Here is a 22,178-nt window from a genome sequence, read left to right as displayed (position 1 = left end):
CCCAAAAAATTCAGAATTCCTAGCATGTTCCGGTTTTTTGTTTTCGGCGAATAAAGTATATAGGCCAATAAAACATAATGTATCACCTAGAGGACAACCCGATTGTTCATAATCACAATCATACACCCGTCTACCATAAACAGGAGCGCGGCAAATGACCAAAAACATTTCAATTTTACATTTTACACTTTAGCGCCTAACCAGGGTGAATTAGAATGATTAAACTATTTGATTGCGATCGGCGCGCATGTTCAATTTACGTAGAGATGTTAATGTCTTATTTGTGTTAAACAGAGGAGCGGCAAATTAGCGCCTAACCAGGGTGAACTAGAAAGATTAAACGATCTGATTACGGTCGCCGCACATGTGCACTTTACGTAGAGATGTCAATGGCTTATATGTGTTGAACAGAGGAGCGGCAATCGAAAACCCAAAAAATTCAGAATTCCTAGCATGTTCCGGTTTTTTGTTTTCGGCGAATAAAGTATATGGGCCAATAAAACATTATGTATCACCTAGACGACAACCCGATTGTTCATAATCACAATCATACACCCGTCTACCATAAACAGGAGCGCGGAAAATGACCAAAAACATTTCAATTTTACATTTTACACTTTAGCGCCTAACCAGGGTGAATTAGAATGATTAAACTATTTGATTGCGATCGGCGCGCATGTGCACTTTACGTAGAGATGTCAATGGCTTATATGTGTTGAACAGAGAAGCGGCAATCGAAAACCCAAAAAATTCAGCATTCCTAGCATGTTCCGGTTTTTTGTTTTCGGCGAATAAAGTATATGGGCCAATAAAACATTATGTATCACCTAGACGACAACCCGATTGTTCATAATCACAATCATACACCCGTCTACCATAAACAGGAGCGCGGCAAATGACCAAAAACATTTCAATTTTACATTTTACACTTTAGCGCCTAACCAGGGTGAATTAGATTGATTAAACGATTTGATTGCGATCGCCGCGCATGTGCAATTTACGTAGAGATGTTAATGTCTTATATGTGTTGAACAGAGGAGCGGCAAATTAGCGCCTAACCAGGGTGAACTAGAAAGATTAAACGATCTGATTACGGTCGCCGCACATGTGCACTTTACGTAGAGATGTCAATGGCTTATATGTGTTGAACAGAGGAGCGGCAATCGAAAACCCAAAAAATTCAGAATTCCTAGCATGTTCCGGTTTTTTGTTTTCGGCGAATAAAGTATATAGGCCAATAAAACATAATGTATCACCTAGAGGACAACCCGATTGTTCATAATCACAATCATACACCCGTCTACCATAAACAGGAGCGCGGCAAATGACCAAAAACATTTCAATTTTACATTTTACACTTTAGCGCCTAACCAGGGTGAATTAGAATGATTAAACTATTTGATTGCGATCGGCGCGCATGTTCAATTTACGTAGAGATGTTAATGTCTTATTTGTGTTAAACAGAGGAGCGGCAAATTAGCGCCTAACCAGGGTGAACTAGAAAGATTAAACGATCTGATTACGGTCGCCGCACATGTGCACTTTACGTAGAGATGTCAATGGCTTATATGTGTTGAACAGAGGAGCGGCAATCGAAAACCCAAAAAATTCAGAATTCCTAGCATGTTCCGGTTTTTTGTTTTCGGCGAATAAAGTATATGGGCCAATAAAACATTATGTATCACCTAGACGACAACCCGATTGTTCATAATCACAATCATACACCCGTCTACCATAAACAGGAGCGCGGCAAATGACCAAAAACATTTCAATTTTACATTTTACACTTTAGCGCCTAACCAGGGTGAATTAGAATGATTAAACTATTTGATTGCGATCGCCGCGCATGTGCAATTTACGTAGAGATGTTAATGTCTTATTTGTGTTAAACAGAGGAGCGGCAAATTAGCGCCTAACCAGGGTGAACTAGAAAGATTAAACGATCTGGTTACGGTCGCCGCACATGTGCACTTTACGTAGAGATGTCAATAGCTAATATGTGTTGAACAGAGGAGCGGCAATCGAAAACCCAAAAAATTCAGAATTCCTAGCATGTTCCGGTTTTTTGTTTTCGGCGAATAAAGTATATGGGCCAATAAAACATTATGTATCACCTAGACGACAACCCGATTGTTCATAATCACAATCATACACCCGCCTACCATAAACAGGAGCGCGGCAAATGACCAAAAATATTTCAATTTTACATTTTACACTTTAGCGCCTAACCAGGGTGAATTAGAATGATTAAACTATTTGATTGCGATCGCCGCGCATGTGCAATTTACGTAGAGATGTTAATGTCTTATATGTGTTGAACAGAGGAGCGGCAATCGAAAACCCAAAAAATTCAGAATTCCTAGCATGTTCCGGTTTTTTGTTTTCGGCGAATAAAGTATATGGGCCAATAAAACATAATGTATCACCTAGAGGACAACCCGATTGTTCATAATCACAATCATACACCCGCCTACCATAAACAGGAGCGCGGCAAATGACCAAAAATATTTCAAGTTTACATTTTACAATTTAGCGCCTAACCAGGGTGAATTAGAAGGATGACTATCTGATTACGTTCGCCGCACATGTGCACTTTACGTAGAGATGTCAAGGTCTGAGATGTGTTGAACAGAGGAGCGGCAATCGAAAACACAAAAAATTCAGAATTCCTAGCATGTTCCGGTTTTTTGTTTTCGGCGAATAAAGTATATGGGCCAATAAAACATAATGTATCACCTAGAGGACAACCCGATTGTTCATAATCACAATCATACACCCGCCTACCATAAACAGGAGCGCGGCAATTGACCAAAAACATTTCAATTTTACATTTTACACTTTAGCGCCTAACCAGGGTGAATTAGAATGATTAAACTATTTGATTGCGATCGCCGCGCATGTGCAATTTACGTAGAGATGTTAATGTCTTATTTGTGTTAAACAGAGGAGCGGCAATCGAAAACCGAAAAAATTCAGAATTCCTAGCATGTTCCGGTTTTTTGTTTTCGGCGAATAAAGTATATGGGCCAATAAAACATAATGTATCACCTAGAGGAAAACCCGATTGTTCATAATCACAACCATACACCCGCCTACCATAAACATTAGCGCGGCAATTGACCAAAAACATTTCAAGTTTACATTTTACACTTTAGCGCCTAACCAGGGTGAATTAGAATGATTAAACTATTGATTGCGATCGCCGCGCATGTGCAATTTACGTAGAGATGTTAATGTCTTATTTGTGTTAAACAGAGGAGCGGCAATCGAAAACCCAAAAAATTCAGAATTCCTAGCATGTTCCGGTTTTTTGTTTTCGGCGAATAAAGTATATGGGCCAATAAAACATAATGTATCACCTAGAGGACAACCCGATTGTTCATAATCACAACCATACACCCGCCTACCATAAACATTAGCGCGGCAATTGACCAAAAATATTTCAATTTTACATTTTACACTTTAGCGCCTAACCAGGGTGAATTAGAATGATTAAACTATTTGATTGCGATCGCCGCGCATGTGCAATTTACGTAGAGATGTTAATGTCTTATTCAGAATTCCTAGCATGTTCCGGTTTTTTGTTTTCGGCGAATAAAGTATATGGGCCAATAAAACATAATGTATCACCTAGAGGACAATACGATTGTTCATAATCACAATCATACACCCGTCTACCATAAACAGGAGCGCGGCAAATGACCAAAAACATTTTAATTTTACATTTTACACTTTAGCGCCTAACCAGGGTGAATTAGAATGATTAAACTATTTGATTGCGATCGCCGCGCATGTGCAATTTACGTAGAGATGTTAATGTCTTATTTGTGTTAAACAGAGGAGCGGCAAACTAGCGCCTAAGGGTGAATTAGAAGGATTAAAATATCTGATTACGGTCGCCGCACATGGGCACTTTACGTAGAGATGTCAATGGCTTATAAGTGTTGAACAGAGGAGCGGCAATCGAAAACCCAAAAAATTCAGAATTCCTAGCATGTTCCGGTTTTCTGTTTTCGGCGAATAAAGTATATGGGCCAATAAAACATAATGTATCACCTAGAGGACAACCCGATTGTTCATAATCACAATCATACACCCGCCTACCATAAACATTAGCGCGGCAATTGACCAAAAACATTTCAAGTTTACATTTTACACTTTAGCGCCTAACCAGGGTGAATTAGAATGATTAAACTATTTGATTGCGATCGCCGCGCATGTGCAATTTACGTAGAGATGTTAATGTCTTATTTGTGTTAAACAGAGGAGCGGCAAATTAGCGCCTAACCAGGGTGAATTAGAAGGATTAAAATATCTGATTACGGTCGCCGCACATGTGCACTTTACGTAGAGATGTCAATGGCTTATAAGTGTTGAACAGAGGAGCGGCAATCGAAAACCCAAAAAATTCAGAATTCCTAGCATGTTCCGGTTTTCTGTTTTCGGCGAATAAAGTATATGGGCCAATAAAACATAATGTATCACCTAGAGGACAACCCGATTGTTCATAATCACAATCATACACCCGCCTACCATAAACAGGAGCGCGGCAATTGACCAAAAATATTTCAAGTTTACATTTTACAATTTAGCGCCTAACCAGGGTGAATTAGAATGATTAAACTATTTGATTGCGATCGCCGCGCATGTGCAATTTACGAAGAGATGTTAATGTCTTATTTGTGTTAAACAGAGGAGCGGCAATCGAAAACCCAAAAAATTCAAAATTCCTAGCACTCTCCGGTTTTTGTTTACGGCGAATAAAGTATATGGGCCAATAAAACATAATGTATCATCTCGAGAACAACCCGATCGTTTATAATCACAATCATACACCCGCCTACCATAAACAGGAGCTCGGCAAATGACCAAAAACATTTCAATTTTACACTTTAGCGCTTAACCAGGGTGAATTAGAATGATTAAACTATTTGGTTGCGATCGCCGCGCATGTGCAATTTACGAAGAGATGTTAATGTCTTATTTGTGTTAAACAGAGGAGCGGCAATCGAAAACCCAAAAAATTCAAAATTCCTAGCAACTTCCGTTTTTTTGTTTTCGGCGAATAAAGTATATGGGCCAATAAAACATTATGTATCACCTAGACGACAACCCGATAGTTCATAATCACAACCATACACCCGCCTACCATAAACATTAGCGCGGCAATTGACCAAAAACATTTCAAGTTTACATTTTACACTTTAGCGTCTAGCCAGGGTGAATTAGAATGATTAAACTATTTGATTGCGATCGCCGCACATGGGCACTTTACGTAGAGATGTCAATGGCTTATAAGTGTTGAACAGAGGAGCGGCAATCGAAAACCCAAAAAATTCAGAATTCCTAGCATGTTCCGGTTTTCTGTTTTCGGCGAATAAAGTATATGGGCCAATAAAACATAATGTATCACCTAGAGGACAACCCGATTGTTCATAATCACAATCATACACCCGCCTACCATAAACATTAGCGCGGCAATTGACCAAAAACATTTCAAGTTTACATTTTACACTTTAGCGCCTAACCAGGGTGAATTAGAATGATTAAACTATTTGATTGCGATCGCCGCGCATGTGCAATTTACGTAGAGATGTTAATGTCTTATTTGTGTTAAACAGAGGAGCGGCAAATTAGCGCCTAACCAGGGTGAATTAGAAGGATTAAAATATCTGATTACGGTCGCCGCACATGTGCACTTTACGTAGAGATGTCAATGGCTTATAAGTGTTGAACAGAGGAGCGGCAATCGAAAACCCAAAAAATTCAGAATTCCTAGCATGTTCCGGTTTTCTGTTTTCGGCGAATAAAGTATATGGGCCAATAAAACATAATGTATCACCTAGAGGACAACCCGATTGTTCATAATCACAATCATACACCCGTCTACCATAAACAGGAGCGCGGCAAATGACCAAAAACATTTCAATTTTACATTTTACACTTTAGCGCCTAACCAGGGTGAATTAGAATGATTAAACTATTTGATTGCGATCGGCGCGCATGTTCAATTTACGTAGAGATGTTAATGTCTTATTTGTGTTAAACAGAGGAGCGGCAAATTAGCGCCTAACCAGGGTGAACTAGAAAGATTAAACGATCTGATTACGGTCGCCGCACATGTGCACTTTACGTAGAGATGTCAATGGCTTATTTGTGTTGAACAGAGGAGCGGCAATCGAAAACCCAAAAAATTCAGAATTCCTAGCATGTTCCGGTTTTTTGTTTTCGGCGAATAAAGTATATGGGCCAATAAAACATTATGTATCACCTAGACGACAACCCGATTGTTCATAATCACAATCATACACCCGTCTACCATAAACAGGAGCGCGGCAAATGACCAAAAACATTTCAATTTTACATTTTACACTTTAGCGCCTAACCAGGGTGAATTAGAATGATTAAACTATTTGATTGCGATCGCCGCGCATGTGCAATTTACGTAGAGATGTTAATGTCTTATTTGTGTTAAACAGAGGAGCGGCAAATTAGCGCCTAACCAGGGTGAACTAGAAAGATTAAACGATCTGGTTACGGTCGCCGCACATGTGCACTTTACGTAGAGATGTCAATAGCTAATATGTGTTGAACAGAGGAGCGGCAATCGAAAACCCAAAAAATTCAGAATTCCTAGCATGTTCCGGTTTTTTGTTTTCGGCGAATAAAGTATATGGGCCAATAAAACATTATGTATCACCTAGACGACAACCCGATTGTTCATAATCACAATCATACACCCGCCTACCATAAACAGGAGCGCGGCAAATGACCAAAAATATTTCAATTTTACATTTTACACTTTAGCGCCTAACCAGGGTGAATTAGAATGATTAAACTATTTGATTGCGATCGCCGCGCATGTGCAATTTACGTAGAGATGTTAATGTCTTATATGTGTTGAACAGAGGAGCGGCAATCGAAAACCCAAAAAATTCAGAATTCCTAGCATGTTCCGGTTTTTTGTTTTCGGCGAATAAAGTATATGGGCCAATAAAACATAATGTATCACCTAGAGGACAACCCGATTGTTCATAATCACAACCATACACCCGCCTACCATAAACAGGAGCGCGGCAAATGACCAAAAACATTTCAATTTTACATTTTACACTTTAGCGCCTAACCAGGGTGAATTAGAATGATTAAACTATTTGATTGCGATCGGCGCGCATGTTCAATTTACGTAGAGATGTTAATGTCTTATTTGTGTTAAACAGAGGAGCGGCAAATTAGCGCCTAACCAGGGTGAACTAGAAAGATTAAACGATCTGGTTACGGTCGCCGCACATGTGCACTTTACGTAGAGATGTCAATAGCTAATATGTGTTGAACAGAGGAGCGGCAATCGAAAACCCAAAAAATTCAGAATTCCTAGCATGTTCCGGTTTTTTGTTTTCGGCGAATAAAGTATATGGGCCAATAAAACATTATGTATCACCTAGACGACAACCCGATTGTTCATAATCACAATCATACACCCGCCTACCATAAACAGGAGCGCGGCAAATGACCAAAAATATTTCAAGTTTACATTTTACAATTTAGCGCCTAACCAGGGTGAATTAGAATGATTAAACTATTGATTGCGATCGCCGCGCATGTGCAATTTACGTAGAGATGTTAATGTCTTATTTGTGTTAAACAGAGGAGCGGCAATCGAAAACCGAAAAAATTCAGAATTCCTAGCATGTTCCGGTTTTTTGTTTTCGGCGAATAAAGTATATGGGCCAATAAAACATAATGTATCACCTAGAGGACAACCCGATTGTTCATAATCACAATCATACACCCGCCTACCATAAACAGGAGCGCGGCAATTGACCAAAAACATTTCAATTTTACATTTTACACTTTAGCGCCTAACCAGGGTGAATTAGAATGATTAAACTATTTGATTGCGATCGCCGCGCATGTGCAATTTACGTAGAGATGTTAATGTCTTATTTGTGTTAAACAGAGGAGCGGCAATCGAAAACCGAAAAAATTCAGAATTCCTAGCATGTTCCGGTTTTTTGTTTTCGGCGAATAAAGTATATGGGCCAATAAAACATAATGTATCACCTAGAGGAAAACCCGATTGTTCATAATCACAACCATACACCCGCCTACCATAAACATTAGCGCGGCAATTGACCAAAAACATTTCAAGTTTACATTTTACACTTTAGCGCCTAACCAGGGTGAATTAGAATGATTAAACTATTGATTGCGATCGCCGCGCATGTGCAATTTACGTAGAGATGTTAATGTCTTATTTGTGTTAAACAGAGGAGCGGCAATCGAAAACCCAAAAAATTCAGAATTCCTAGCATGTTCCGGTTTTTTGTTTTCGGCGAATAAAGTATATGGGCCAATAAAACATAATGTATCACCTAGAGGACAACCCGATTGTTCATAATCACAACCATACACCCGCCTACCATAAACATTAGCGCGGCAATTGACCAAAAATATTTCAATTTTACATTTTACACTTTAGCGCCTAACCAGGGTGAATTAGAAGGATGACTATCTGATTACGTTCGCCGCACATGTGCACTTTACGTAGAGATGTCAAGGTCTGAGATGTGTTGAACAGAGGAGCGGCAATCGAAAACACAAAAAATTCAGAATTCCTAGCATGTTCCGGTTTTTTGTTTTCGGCGAATAAAGTATATGGGCCAATAAAACATAATGTATCACCTAGAGGACAACCCGATTGTTCATAATCACAATCATACACCCGCCTACCATAAACAGGAGCGCGGCAAATGACCAAAAATATTTCAAGTTTACATTTTACAATTTAGCGCCTAACCAGGGTGAATTAGAAGGATGACTATCTGATTACGTTCGCCGCACATGTGCACTTTACGTAGAGATGTCAAGGTCTGAGATGTGTTGAACAGAGGAGCGGCAATCGAAAACACAAAAAATTCAGAATTCCTAGCATGTTCCGGTTTTTTGTTTTCGGCGAATAAAGTATATGGGCCAATAAAACATAATGTATCACCTAGAGGACAACCCGATTGTTCATAATCACAACCATACACCCGCCTACCATAAACATTAGCGCGGCAATTGACCAAAAATATTTCAATTTTACATTTTACACTTTAGCGCCTAACCAGGGTGAATTAGAATGATTAAACTATTTGATTGCGATCGCCGCGCATGTGCAATTTACGTAGAGATGTTAATGTCTTATTTGTGTTAAACAGAGGAGCGGCAATCGAAAACCGAAAAAATTCAGAATTCCTAGCATGTTCCGGTTTTTTGTTTTCGGCGAATAAAGTATATGGGCCAATAAAACATAATGTATCACCTAGAGGACAATACGATTGTTCATAATCACAATCATACACCCGTCTACCATAAACAGGAGCGCGGCAAATGACCAAAAACATTTTAATTTTACATTTTACACTTTAGCGCCTAACCAGGGTGAATTAGAATGATTAAACTATTTGATTGCGATCGCCGCGCATGTGCAATTTACGTAGAGATGTTAATGTCTTATTTGTGTTAAACAGAGGAGCGGCAAACTAGCGCCTAACCAGGGTGAATTAGAAGGATTAAAATATCTGATTACGGTCGCCGCACATGGGCACTTTACGTAGAGATGTCAATGGCTTATAAGTGTTGAACAGAGGAGCGGCAATCGAAAACCCAAAAAATTCAGAATTCCTAGCATGTTCCGGTTTTCTGTTTTCGGCGAATAAAGTATATGGGCCAATAAAACATAATGTATCACCTAGAGGACAACCCGATTGTTCATAATCACAATCATACACCCGCCTACCATAAACATTAGCGCGGCAATTGACCAAAAACATTTCAAGTTTACATTTTACACTTTAGCGCCTAACCAGGGTGAATTAGAATGATTAAACTATTTGATTGCGATCGCCGCGCATGTGCAATTTACGTAGAGATGTTAATGTCTTATTTGTGTTAAACAGAGGAGCGGCAAATTAGCGCCTAACCAGGGTGAATTAGAAGGATTAAAATATCTGATTACGGTCGCCGCACATGTGCACTTTACGTAGAGATGTCAATGGCTTATAAGTGTTGAACAGAGGAGCGGCAATCGAAAACCCAAAAAATTCAGAATTCCTAGCATGTTCCGGTTTTCTGTTTTCGGCGAATAAAGTATATGGGCCAATAAAACATAATGTATCACCTAGAGGACAACCCGATTGTTCATAATCACAATCATACACCCGCCTACCATAAACAGGAGCGCGGCAATTGACCAAAAATATTTCAAGTTTACATTTTACAATTTAGCGCCTAACCAGGGTGAATTAGAATGATTAAACTATTTGATTGCGATCGCCGCGCATGTGCAATTTACGAAGAGATGTTAATGTCTTATTTGTGTTAAACAGAGGAGCGGCAATCGAAAACCCAAAAAATTCAAAATTCCTAGCACTCTCCGGTTTTTGTTTACGGCGAATAAAGTATATGGGCCAATAAAACATAATGTATCATCTCGAGAACAACCCGATCGTTTATAATCACAATCATACACCCGCCTACCATAAACAGGAGCTCGGCAAATGACCAAAAACATTTCAATTTTACACTTTAGCGCTTAACCAGGGTGAATTAGAATGATTAAACTATTTGGTTGCGATCGCCGCGCATGTGCAATTTACGAAGAGATGTTAATGTCTTATTTGTGTTAAACAGAGGAGCGGCAATCGAAAACCCAAAAAATTCAAAATTCCTAGCAACTTCCGTTTTTTTGTTTTCGGCGAATAAAGTATATGGGCCAATAAAACATTATGTATCACCTAGACGACAACCCGATAGTTCATAATCACAACCATACACCCGCCTACCATAAACATTAGCGCGGCAATTGACCAAAAACATTTCAAGTTTACATTTTACACTTTAGCGTCTAGCCAGGGTGAATTAGAATGATTAAACTATTTGATTGCGATCGCCGCGCATGTGCAATTTACGAAGAGATGTTAATGTCTTATTTGTGTTGAACAGAGGAGCGGCAATCGAAAACCCAAAAAATTGAGAATTACTAGCATGTTCCGGTTTTTTGTTTTCGGCGAATAAAGTATATGGGCCAATAAAACATAATGTATCACCTAGAGGACAACCCGATTGTTCATAATCAAAATCATACACCCGTCTACCATAAACAGGAGCGCGGCAAATGACCAAAAACATTTCAATTTTACATTTTACACTTTAGCGCCTAACCAGGGTGAATTAGAATGATTAAACTATTTGATTGCGATCGGCGCGCATGTGCAATTTACGTAGAGATGTTAATGTCTTATTTGTGTTAAACAGAGGAGCGGCAAATTAGCGCCTAACCAGGGTGAACTAGAAAGATTAAACGATCTGATTACGGTCGCCGCACATGTGCACTTTACGTAGAGATGTCAATGGCTTATATGTGTTGAACAGAGGAGCGGCAATCGAAAACCCACAAAATTCAGAATTCCTAGCATGTTCCGGTTTTTTGTTTTCGGCGAATAAAGTATATGGGCCAATAAAACATAATGTATCACCTAGAGGACAACCCGATTGCTCATAATCACAATCATACACCCGTCTACCATAAACAGGAGCGCGGCAAATGACCAAAAACATTTCAATTTTACATTTTACACTTTAGCGCCTAACCAGGGTGAATTAGAATGATTAAACTATTTGATTGCGATCGGCGCGCATGTGCAATTTACGTAGAGATGTTAATGCCTTATTTGTGTTAAACAGAGGAGCGGCAAATTAGCGCCTAACCAGGGTGAACTAGAAAGATTAAACGATCTGATTACGGTCGCCGCACATGTGCACTTTACGTAGAGATGTCAATGGCTTATATGTGTTGAACAGAGGAGCGGCAATCGAAAACCCAAAAAATTCAGAATTCCTAGCATGTTCCGGTTTTTTGTTTTCGGCGAATAAAGTATATAGGCCAATAAAACATAATGTATCACCTAGAGGACAACCCGATTGTTCATAATCACAATCATACACCCGTCTACCATAAACAGGAGCGCGGCAAATGACCAAAAACATTTCAATTTTACATTTTACACTTTAGCGCCTAACCAGGGTGAATTAGAATGATTAAACTATTTGATTGCGATCGCCGCGCATGTGCAATTTACGAAGAGATGTTAATGTCTTATTTTTGTTAAACAGAGGAGCGGCAATCGAAAACCCAAAAAATTCAGCATTCCTAGCATGTTCCGGTTTTTTGTTTTCGGCGAATAAAGTATATGGGCCAATAAAACATTATGTATCACCTAGACGACAACCCGATTGTTCATAATCACAATCATACACCCGTCTACCATAAACAGGAGCGCGGCAAATGACCAAAAACATTTTAATTTTACATTTTACACTTTAGCGCCTAACCAGGGTGAATTAGAATGATTAAACTATTTGATTGCGATCGCCGCGCATGTGCAATTTACGTAGAGATGTTAATGTCTTATATGTGTTGAACAGAGGAGCGGCAAATTAGCGCCTAACCAGGGTGAACTAGAAAGATTAAACGATCTGATTACGGTCGCCGCACATGTGCACTTTACGTAGAGATGTCAATGGCTTATATGTGTTGAACAGAGGAGCGGCAATCGAAAACCCAAAAAATTCAGAATTCCTAGCATGTTCCGGTTTTTTGTTTTCGGCGAATAAAGTATATAGGCCAATAAAACATAATGTATCACCTAGAGGACAACCCGATTGTTCATAATCACAATCATACACCCGTCTACCATAAACAGGAGCGCGGCAAATGACCAAAAACATTTCAATTTTACATTTTACACTTTAGCGCCTAACCAGGGTGAATTAGAATGATTAAACTATTTGATTGCGATCGGCGCGCATGTGCACTTTACGTAGAGATGTCAATGGCTTATATGTGTTGAACAGAGAAGCGGCAATCGAAAACCCAAAAAATTCAGCATTCCTAGCATGTTCCGGTTTTTTGTTTTCGGCGAATAAAGTATATAGGCCAATAAAACATAATGTATCACCTAGAGGACAACCCGATTGTTCATAATCACAATCATACACCCGTCTACCATAAACAGGAGCGCGGCAAATGACCAAAAACATTTCAATTTTACATTTTACACTTTAGCGCCTAACCAGGGTGAATTAGATTGATTAAACTATTTGATTGCGATCGCCGCGCATGTGCAATTTACGTAGAGATGTTAATGTCTTATATGTGTTGAACAGAGGAGCGGCAAATTAGCGCCTAACCAGGGTGAACTAGAAAGATTAAACGATCTGATTACGGTCGCCGCACATGTGCACTTTACGTAGAGATGTCAATGGCTTATATGTGTTGAACAGAGGAGCGGCAATCGAAAACCCAAAAAATTCAGAATTCCTAGCATGTTCCGGTTTTTTGTTTTCGGCGAATAAAGTATATAGGCCAATAAAACATAATGTATCACCTAGAGGACAACCCGATTGTTCATAATCACAATCATACACCCGTCTACCATAAACAGGAGCGCGGCAAATGACCAAAAACATTTCAATTTTACATTTTACACTTTAGCGCCTAACCAGGGTGAATTAGAATGATTAAACTATTTGATTGCGATCGGCGCGCATGTTCAATTTACGTAGAGATGTTAATGTCTTATTTGTGTTAAACAGAGGAGCGGCAAATTAGCGCCTAACCAGGGTGAACTAGAAAGATTAAACGATTTGATTACGGTCGCCGCACATGTGCACTTTACGTAGAGATGTCAATGGCTTATATGTGTTGAACAGAGGAGCGGCAATCGAAAACCCAAAAAATTCAGAATTCCTAGCATGTTCCGGTTTTTTGTTTTCGGCGAATAAAGTATATGGGCCAATAAAACATTATGTATCACCTAGACGACAACCCGATTGTTCATAATCACAATCATACACCCGTCTACCATAAACAGGAGCGCGGCAAATGACCAAAAACATTTCAATTTTACATTTTACACTTTAGCGCCTAACCAGGGTGAATTAGAATGATTAAACTATTTGATTGCGATCGCCGCGCATGTGCAATTTACGTAGAGATGTTAATGTCTTATTTGTGTTAAACAGAGGAGCGGCAAATTAGCGCCTAACCAGGGTGAACTAGAAAGATTAAACGATCTGGTTACGGTCGCCGCACATGTGCACTTTACGTAGAGATGTCAATAGCTAATATGTGTTGAACAGAGGAGCGGCAATCGAAAACCCAAAAAATTCAGAATTCCTAGCATGTTCCGGTTTTTTGTTTTCGGCGAATAAAGTATATGGGCCAATAAAACATTATGTATCACCTAGACGACAACCCGATTGTTCATAATCACAATCATACACCCGCCTACCATAAACAGGAGCGCGGCAAATGACCAAAAATATTTCAATTTTACATTTTACACTTTAGCGCCTAACCAGGGTGAATTAGAATGATTAAACTATTTGATTGCGATCGCCGCGCATGTGCAATTTACGTAGAGATGTTAATGTCTTATATGTGTTGAACAGAGGAGCGGCAATCGAAAACCCAAAAAATTCAGAATTCCTAGCATGTTCCGGTTTTTTGTTTTCGGCGAATAAAGTATATGGGCCAATAAAACATAATGTATCACCTAGAGGACAACCCGATTGTTCATAATCACAATCATACACCCGCCTACCATAAACAGGAGCGCGGCAAATGACCAAAAATATTTCAAGTTTACATTTTACAATTTAGCGCCTAACCAGGGTGAATTAGAAGGATGACTATCTGATTGCGATCGCCGCGCATGTGCAACTTACGTAGAGATGTTAATGTCTTATTTGTGTTAAACAGAGGAGCGGCAATCGAAAACCGAAAAAATTCAGAATTCCTAGCATGTTCCGGTTTTTTGTTTTCGGCGAATAAAGTATATGGGCCAATAAAACATAATGTATCACCTAGAGGAAAACCCGATTGTTCATAATCACAACCATACACCCGCCTACCATAAACATTAGCGCGGCAATTGACCAAAAACATTTCAAGTTTACATTTTACACTTTAGCGCCTAACCAGGGTGAATTAGAATGATTAAACTATTGATTGCGATCGCCGCGCATGTGCAATTTACGTAGAGATGTTAATGTCTTATTTGTGTTAAACAGAGGAGCGGCAATCGAAAACCCAAAAAATTCAGAATTCCTAGCATGTTCCGGTTTTTTGTTTTCGGCGAATAAAGTATATGGGCCAATAAAACATAATGTATCACCTAGAGGACAACCCGATTGTTCATAATCACAACCATACACCCGCCTACCATAAACATTAGCGCGGCAATTGACCAAAAACATTTCAATTTTACATTTTACACTTTAGCGCCTAACCAGGGTGAATTAGAATGATTAAACTATTTGATTGCGATCGCCGCGCATGTGCAATTTACGTAGAGATGTTAATGTCTTATTTGTGTTAAACAGAGGAGCGGCAATCGAAAACCGAAAAAATTCAGAATTCCTAGCATGTTCCGGTTTTTTGTTTTCGGCGAATAAAGTATATGGGCCAATAAAACATAATGTATCACCTAGAGGACAATACGATTGTTCATAATCACAATCATACACCCGTCTACCATAAACAGGAGCGCGGCAAATGACCAAAAACATTTCAAGTTTACATTTTACACTTTAGCGCCTAACCAGGGTGAATTAGAATGATTAAACTATTTGATTGCGGTCGCCGCCCATGTGCAATTTACGAAGAGATGTTAGTGTCTTATTTGTGTTGAACAGAGGAGCGGCAATCGAAAACCCAAAAAATTCAGAATTCCTAGCATGTTCCGGTTTTTTGTTTTCGGCGAATAAAGTATATGGGCCAATAAAACATTATGTATCACCTAGACGACAACCCGATTGTTCATAATCACAACCATACAACCGCCTTCCATAAACATTAGCGCGGCAATTGACCAAAAACATTTCAAGTTTACATTTTACACTTTAGCGCCTAACCAGGGTGAATTAGAATGATTAAACTATTTGATTGCGATCGCCGCGCATGTGCAATTTACGAAGAGATGTTAATGTCTTATTTGTGTTGAACAGAGGAGCGGCAATCGAAAACCCAAAAAATTCAGAATTCCTAGCATGTTCCGGTTTTTTGTTTTCGGCGAATAAAGTATATGGGCCAATAAAACATAATGTATCACCTAGAGGACAACCTGATTGTTCATAATCACAATCATACACCCGTCTACCATAAACAGAAGCGCGGCAAATGACCAAAAACATTTCAATATTACATTTTACACTTTAGCGCCTAACCAGGGTGAATTAGAATGATTAAACTATTTGATTGCGATCGGCGCGCATGTGCAATTTACGTAGAGATGTTAATGTCTTATTTGTGTTAAACAGAGGAGCGGCAAATTAGCGCCTAACCAGGGTGAACTAGAAGGATTAAACTATCTGATTACGGTCGCCGCACATGTGCACTTTACGTAGAGATGTCAATGGCTTGTATGTGTTGAACAGAGGAGCGGCAATCGAAAACCCAAAAAATTCAGAATTCCTAGCATGTTCCGGTTTTTTGTTTTCGGCGAATAAAGTATATGGGCCAATAAAACATAATGTATCACCTAGAGGACAACCCGATTGTTCATAATCACAATCATACACCCGCCTACCATAAACAGGAGCGCGGCAAATGACCAAAAATATTTCAATTTTACATTTTACACTTTAGCGCCTAACCAGGGTGAATTAGAATGATTAAACTATTTGATTGCGATCGCCGCGCATGTGCAATTTACGTGGAGATGTTAATGTCTTATATGTGTTGAGCAGAGGAGCGGCAATCGAAAACCCAAAAAATTCAGAATTCCTAGCATGTTCCGGTTTTTTGTTTTCGGCGAATAAAGTATATGGGCCAATAAAACATTATGTATCACCTAGACGACAACCCGATTGTTCATAATCACAATCATACACCCGTCTACCATAAACAGGAGCGCGGCAAATGACCAAAAACATTTCAATTTTACATTTTACACTTTAGCGCCTAACCAGGGTGAATTAGAATGATTAAACTATTTGATTGCGATCGCCGCGCATGTGCAATTTACGTAGAGATGTTAATGTCTTATTTGTGTTAAACAGAGGAGCGGCAAATTAGCGCCTAACCAGGGTGAACTAGAAAGATTAAACGATCTGGTTACGGTCGCCGCACATGTGCACTTTACGTAGAGATGTCAATAGCTAACATGTGTTGAACAGAGGAGCGGCAATCGAAAACCCAAAAAATTCAGAATTCCTAGCATGTTCCGGTTTTTTGTTTTCGGCGAATAAAGTATATGGGCCAATAAAACATAATGTATCACCTAGAGGACAACCCGATTGTTCATAATCACAATCATACACCCGTCTACCATAAACAGAAGCGCGGCAAATGACCAAAAACATTTCAATATTACATTTTACACTTTAGCGCCTAACCAGGGTGAATTAGAATGATTAAACTATTTGATTGCGATCGCCGCGCATGTGCAATTTACGTAGAGATGTTAATGTCTTATTTGTGTTAAACAGAGGAGCGGCAAATTAGCGCCTAACCAGGGTGAACTAGAAAGATTAAACGATCTGGTTACGGTCGCCGCACATGTGCACTTTACGTAGAGATGTCAATAGCTAATATGTGTTGAACAGAGGAGCGGCAATCGAAAAACCAAAAAATTCAGAATTCCTAGCATGTTCCGGTTTTTTGTTTTCGGCGAATAAAGTATATGGGCCAATAAAACATTATGTATCACCTAGACGACAACCCGATTGTTCATAATCACAATCATACACCCGCCTACCATAAACATTAGCGCGGCAATTGACCAAAAACATTTCAAGTTTACATTTTACACTTTAGCGCCTAACCAGGGTGAATTAGAATGATTAAACTATTTGATTGCGATCGCCGCGCATGTGCAATTTACGAAGAGATGTTAATGTCTTATTTGTGTTGAACAGAGGAGCGGCAATCGAAAACCCAAAAAATTCAGAATTCCTAGCATGTTCCGGTTTTTTGTTTTCGGCGAATAAAGTATATGGGCCAATAAAACATAATGTATCACCTAGAGGACAACCCGATTGTTCATAATCACAATCATACACCCGTCTACCATAAACAGAAGCGCGGCAAATGACCAAAAACATTTCAATATTACATTTTACACTTTAGCGCCTAACCAGGGTGAATTAGAATGATTAAACTATTTGATTGCGATCGCCGCGCATGTGCAATTTACGTAGAGATGTTAATGTCTTATTTGTGTTAAACAGAGGAGCGGCAATCGAAAACCGAAAAAATTCAGAATTCCTAGCATGTTCCGGTTTTTTGTTTTCGGCGAATAAAGTATATGGGCCAATAAAACATAATGTACATGTGCACTTTACGTAGAGATGTCAATAGCTAATATGTGTTGAACAGAGGAGCGGCAATCGAAAACCCAAAAAATTCAGAATTCCTAGCATGTTCCGGTTTTTTGTTTTCGGCGAATAAAGTATATGGGCCAATAAAACATTATGTATCACCTAGACGACAACCCGATTGTTCATAATCACAATCATACACCCGCCTACCATAAACAGGAGCGCGGCAAATGACCAAAAATATTTCAATTTTACATTTTACACTTTAGCGCCTAACCAGGGTGAATTAGAATGATTAAACTATTTGATTGCGATCGCCGCGCATGTGCAATTTACGTAGAGATGTTAATGTCTTATATGTGTTGAACAGAGGAGCGGCAATCGAAAACCCAAAAAATTCAGAATTCCTAGCATGTTCCGGTTTTTTGTTTTCGGCGAATAAAGTATATGGGCCAATAAAACATAATGTATCACCTAGAGGACAACCCGATTGTTCATAATCACAATCATACACCCGCCTACCATAAACAGGAGCGCGGCAAATGACCAAAAATATTTCAAGTTTACATTTTATAATTTAGCGCCTAACCAGGGTGAATTAGAAGGATGACTATCTGATTACGTTCGCCGCACATGTGCACTTTACGTAGAGATGTCAAGGTCTGAGATGTGTTGAACAGAGGAGCGGCAATCGAAAACACAAAAAATTCAGAATTCCTAGCATGTTCCGGTTTTTTGTTTTCGGCGAATAAAGTATATGGGCCAATAAAACATAATGTACATGTGCACTTTACGTAGAGATGTCAATAGCTAATATGTGTTGAACAGAGGAGCGGCAATCGAAAACCCAAAAAATTCAGAATTCCTAGCATGTTCCGGTTTTTTGTTTTCGGCGAATAAAGTATATGGGCCAATAAAACATTATGTATCACCTAGACGACAACCCGATTGTTCATAATCACAATCATACACCCGCCTACCATAAACAGGAGCGCGGCAATTGACCAAAAACATTTCAATTTTACATTTTACACTTTAGCGCCTAACCAGGGTGAATTAGAATGATTAAACTATTTGATTGCGATCGCCGCGCATGTGCAATTTACGTAGAGATGTTAATGTCTTATTTGTGTTAAACAGAGGAGCGGCAATCGAAAACCGAAAAAATTCAGAATTCCTAGCATGTTCCGGTTTTTTGTTTTCGGCGAATAAAGTATATGGGCCAATAAAACATAATGTATCACCTAGAGGAAAACCCGATTGTTCATAATCACAACCATACACCCGCCTACCATAAACATTAGCGCGGCAATTGACCAAAAACATTTCAAGTTTACATTTTACACTTTAGCGCCTAACCAGGGTGAATTAGAATGATTAAACTATTGATTGCGATCGCCGCGCATGTGCAATTTACGTAGAGATGTTAATGTCTTATTTGTGTTAAACAGAGGAGCGGCAATCGAAAACCCAAAAAATTCAGAATTCCTAGCATGTTCCGGTTTTTTGTTTTCGGCGAATAAAGTATATGGGCCAATAAAACATAATGTATCACCTAGAGGACAACCCGATTGTTCATAATCACAACCATACACCCGCCTACCATAAACATTAGCGCGGCAATTGACCAAAAACATTTCAATTTTACATTTTACACTTTAGCGCCTAACCAGGGTGAATTAGAATGATTAAACTATTTGATTGCGATCGCCGCGCATGTGCAATTTACGTAGAGATGTTAATGTCTTATTTGTGTTAAACAGAGGAGCGGCAATCGAAAACCGAAAAAATTCAGAATTCCTGGCATGTTCCGGTTTTTTGTTTTCGGCGAATAAAGTATATGGGCCAATAAAACATAATGTATCACCTAGAGGACAATACGATTGTTCATAATCACAATCATACACCCGTCTACCATAAACAGGAGCGCGGCAAATGACCAAAAACATTTCAAGTTTACATTTTACACTTTAGCGCCTAACCAGGGTGAATTAGAATGATTAAACTATTTGATTGCGGTCGCCGCCCATGTGCAATTTACGAAGAGATGTTAATGTCTTATTTGTGTTGAACAGAGGAGCGGCAATCGAAAACCCAAAAAATTCAGAATTCCTAGCATGTTCCGGTTTTTTGTTTTCGGCGAATAAAGTATATGGGCCAATAAAACATTATGTATCACCTAGACGACAACCCGATTGTTCATAATCACAACCATACAACCGCCTTCCATAAACATTAGCGCGGCAATTGACCAAAAACATTTCAAGTTTACATTTTACACTTTAGCGCCTAACCAGGGTGAATTAGAATGATTAAACTATTTGATTGCGATCGGCGCGCATGTGCAATTTACGTAGAGATGTTAATGTCTTATTTGTGTTAAACAGAGGAGCGGCAAATTAGCGCCTAACCAGGGTGAACTAGAAGGATTAAACTATCTGATTACGGTCGCCGCACATGTGCACTTTACGTAGAGATGTCAATGGCTTGTATGTGTTGAACAGAGGAGCGGCAATCGAAAACCCAAAAAATTCAGAATTCCTAGCATGTTCCGGTTTTTTGTTTTCGGCGAATAAAGTATATGGGCCAATAAAACATAAAGTATCACCTAGAGGACAACCCGATTGTTCATAATCACAATCATACACCCGCCTACCATAAACAGGAGCGCGGCAAATGACCAAAAATATTTCAATTTTACATTTTACACTTTAGCGCCTAACCAGGGTGAATTAGAATGATTAAACTATTTGATTGCGATCGCCGCGCATGTGCAATTTACGTAGAGATGTTAATGTCTTATATGTGTTGAGCAGAGGAGCGGCAATCGAAAACCCAAAAAATTCAGAATTCCTAGCATGTTCCGGTTTTTTGTTTTCGGCGAATAAAGTATATGGGCCAATAAAACATTATGTATCACCTAGACGACAACCCGATTGTTCATAATCACAATCATACACCCGTCTACCATAAACAGGAGCGCGGCAAATGACCAAAAACATTTCAATTTTACATTTTACACTTTAGCGCCTAACCAGGGTGAATTAGAATGATTAAACTATTTGATTGCGATCGGCGCGCATGTGCAATTTACGTAGAGATGTTAATGTCTTATTTGTGTTAAACAGAGGAGCGGCAAATTAGCGCCTAACCAGGGTGAACTAGAAAGATTAAACGATCTGGTTACGGTCGCCGCACATGTGCACTTTACGTAGAGATGTCAATGGCTTATATATGTTGAACAGAGAAGCGGCAATCGAAAACCCAAAAAAATCAACATTCCTAGCAAGTTCCGGTTTTTTGTTTTCGGCGAATAAAGTATATGGGCCAATAAAACATAATGTATCACCTAGAGGACAACCCGATTGTTCATAATCACAATCATACACCCGCCTACCATAAACAGGAGCGAGGCAAATGACCAAAAATATTTCAATTTTACATTTTACACTTTAGCGCCTAACCAGGGTGAATTAGAATGATTAAACTATTTGATTGCGATCGCCGCGCATGTGCAATTTACGTAGAGATGTTAATGTCTTATATGTGTTGAGCAGAGGAGCGGCAATCGAAAACCCAAAAAATTCAGAATTCCTAGCATGTTCCGGTTTTTTGTTTTCGGCGAATAAAGTATATGGGCCAATAAAACATTATGTATCACCTAGACGACAACCCGATTGTTCATAATCACAATCATACACCCGTCTACCATAAACAGGAGCGCGGCAAATGACCAAAAACATTTCAATATTACATTTTACACTTTAGCGCCTAACCAGGGTGAATTAGAATGATTAAACTATTTGATT

Source organism: Bactrocera oleae, chromosome 5 (genome assembly GCF_042242935.1).
Source record: "Bactrocera oleae isolate idBacOlea1 chromosome 5, idBacOlea1, whole genome shotgun sequence".
Taxonomy (NCBI): domain Eukaryota; kingdom Metazoa; phylum Arthropoda; class Insecta; order Diptera; family Tephritidae; genus Bactrocera; species Bactrocera oleae.
Note: the sequence above shows the minus strand (reverse complement) of the source record.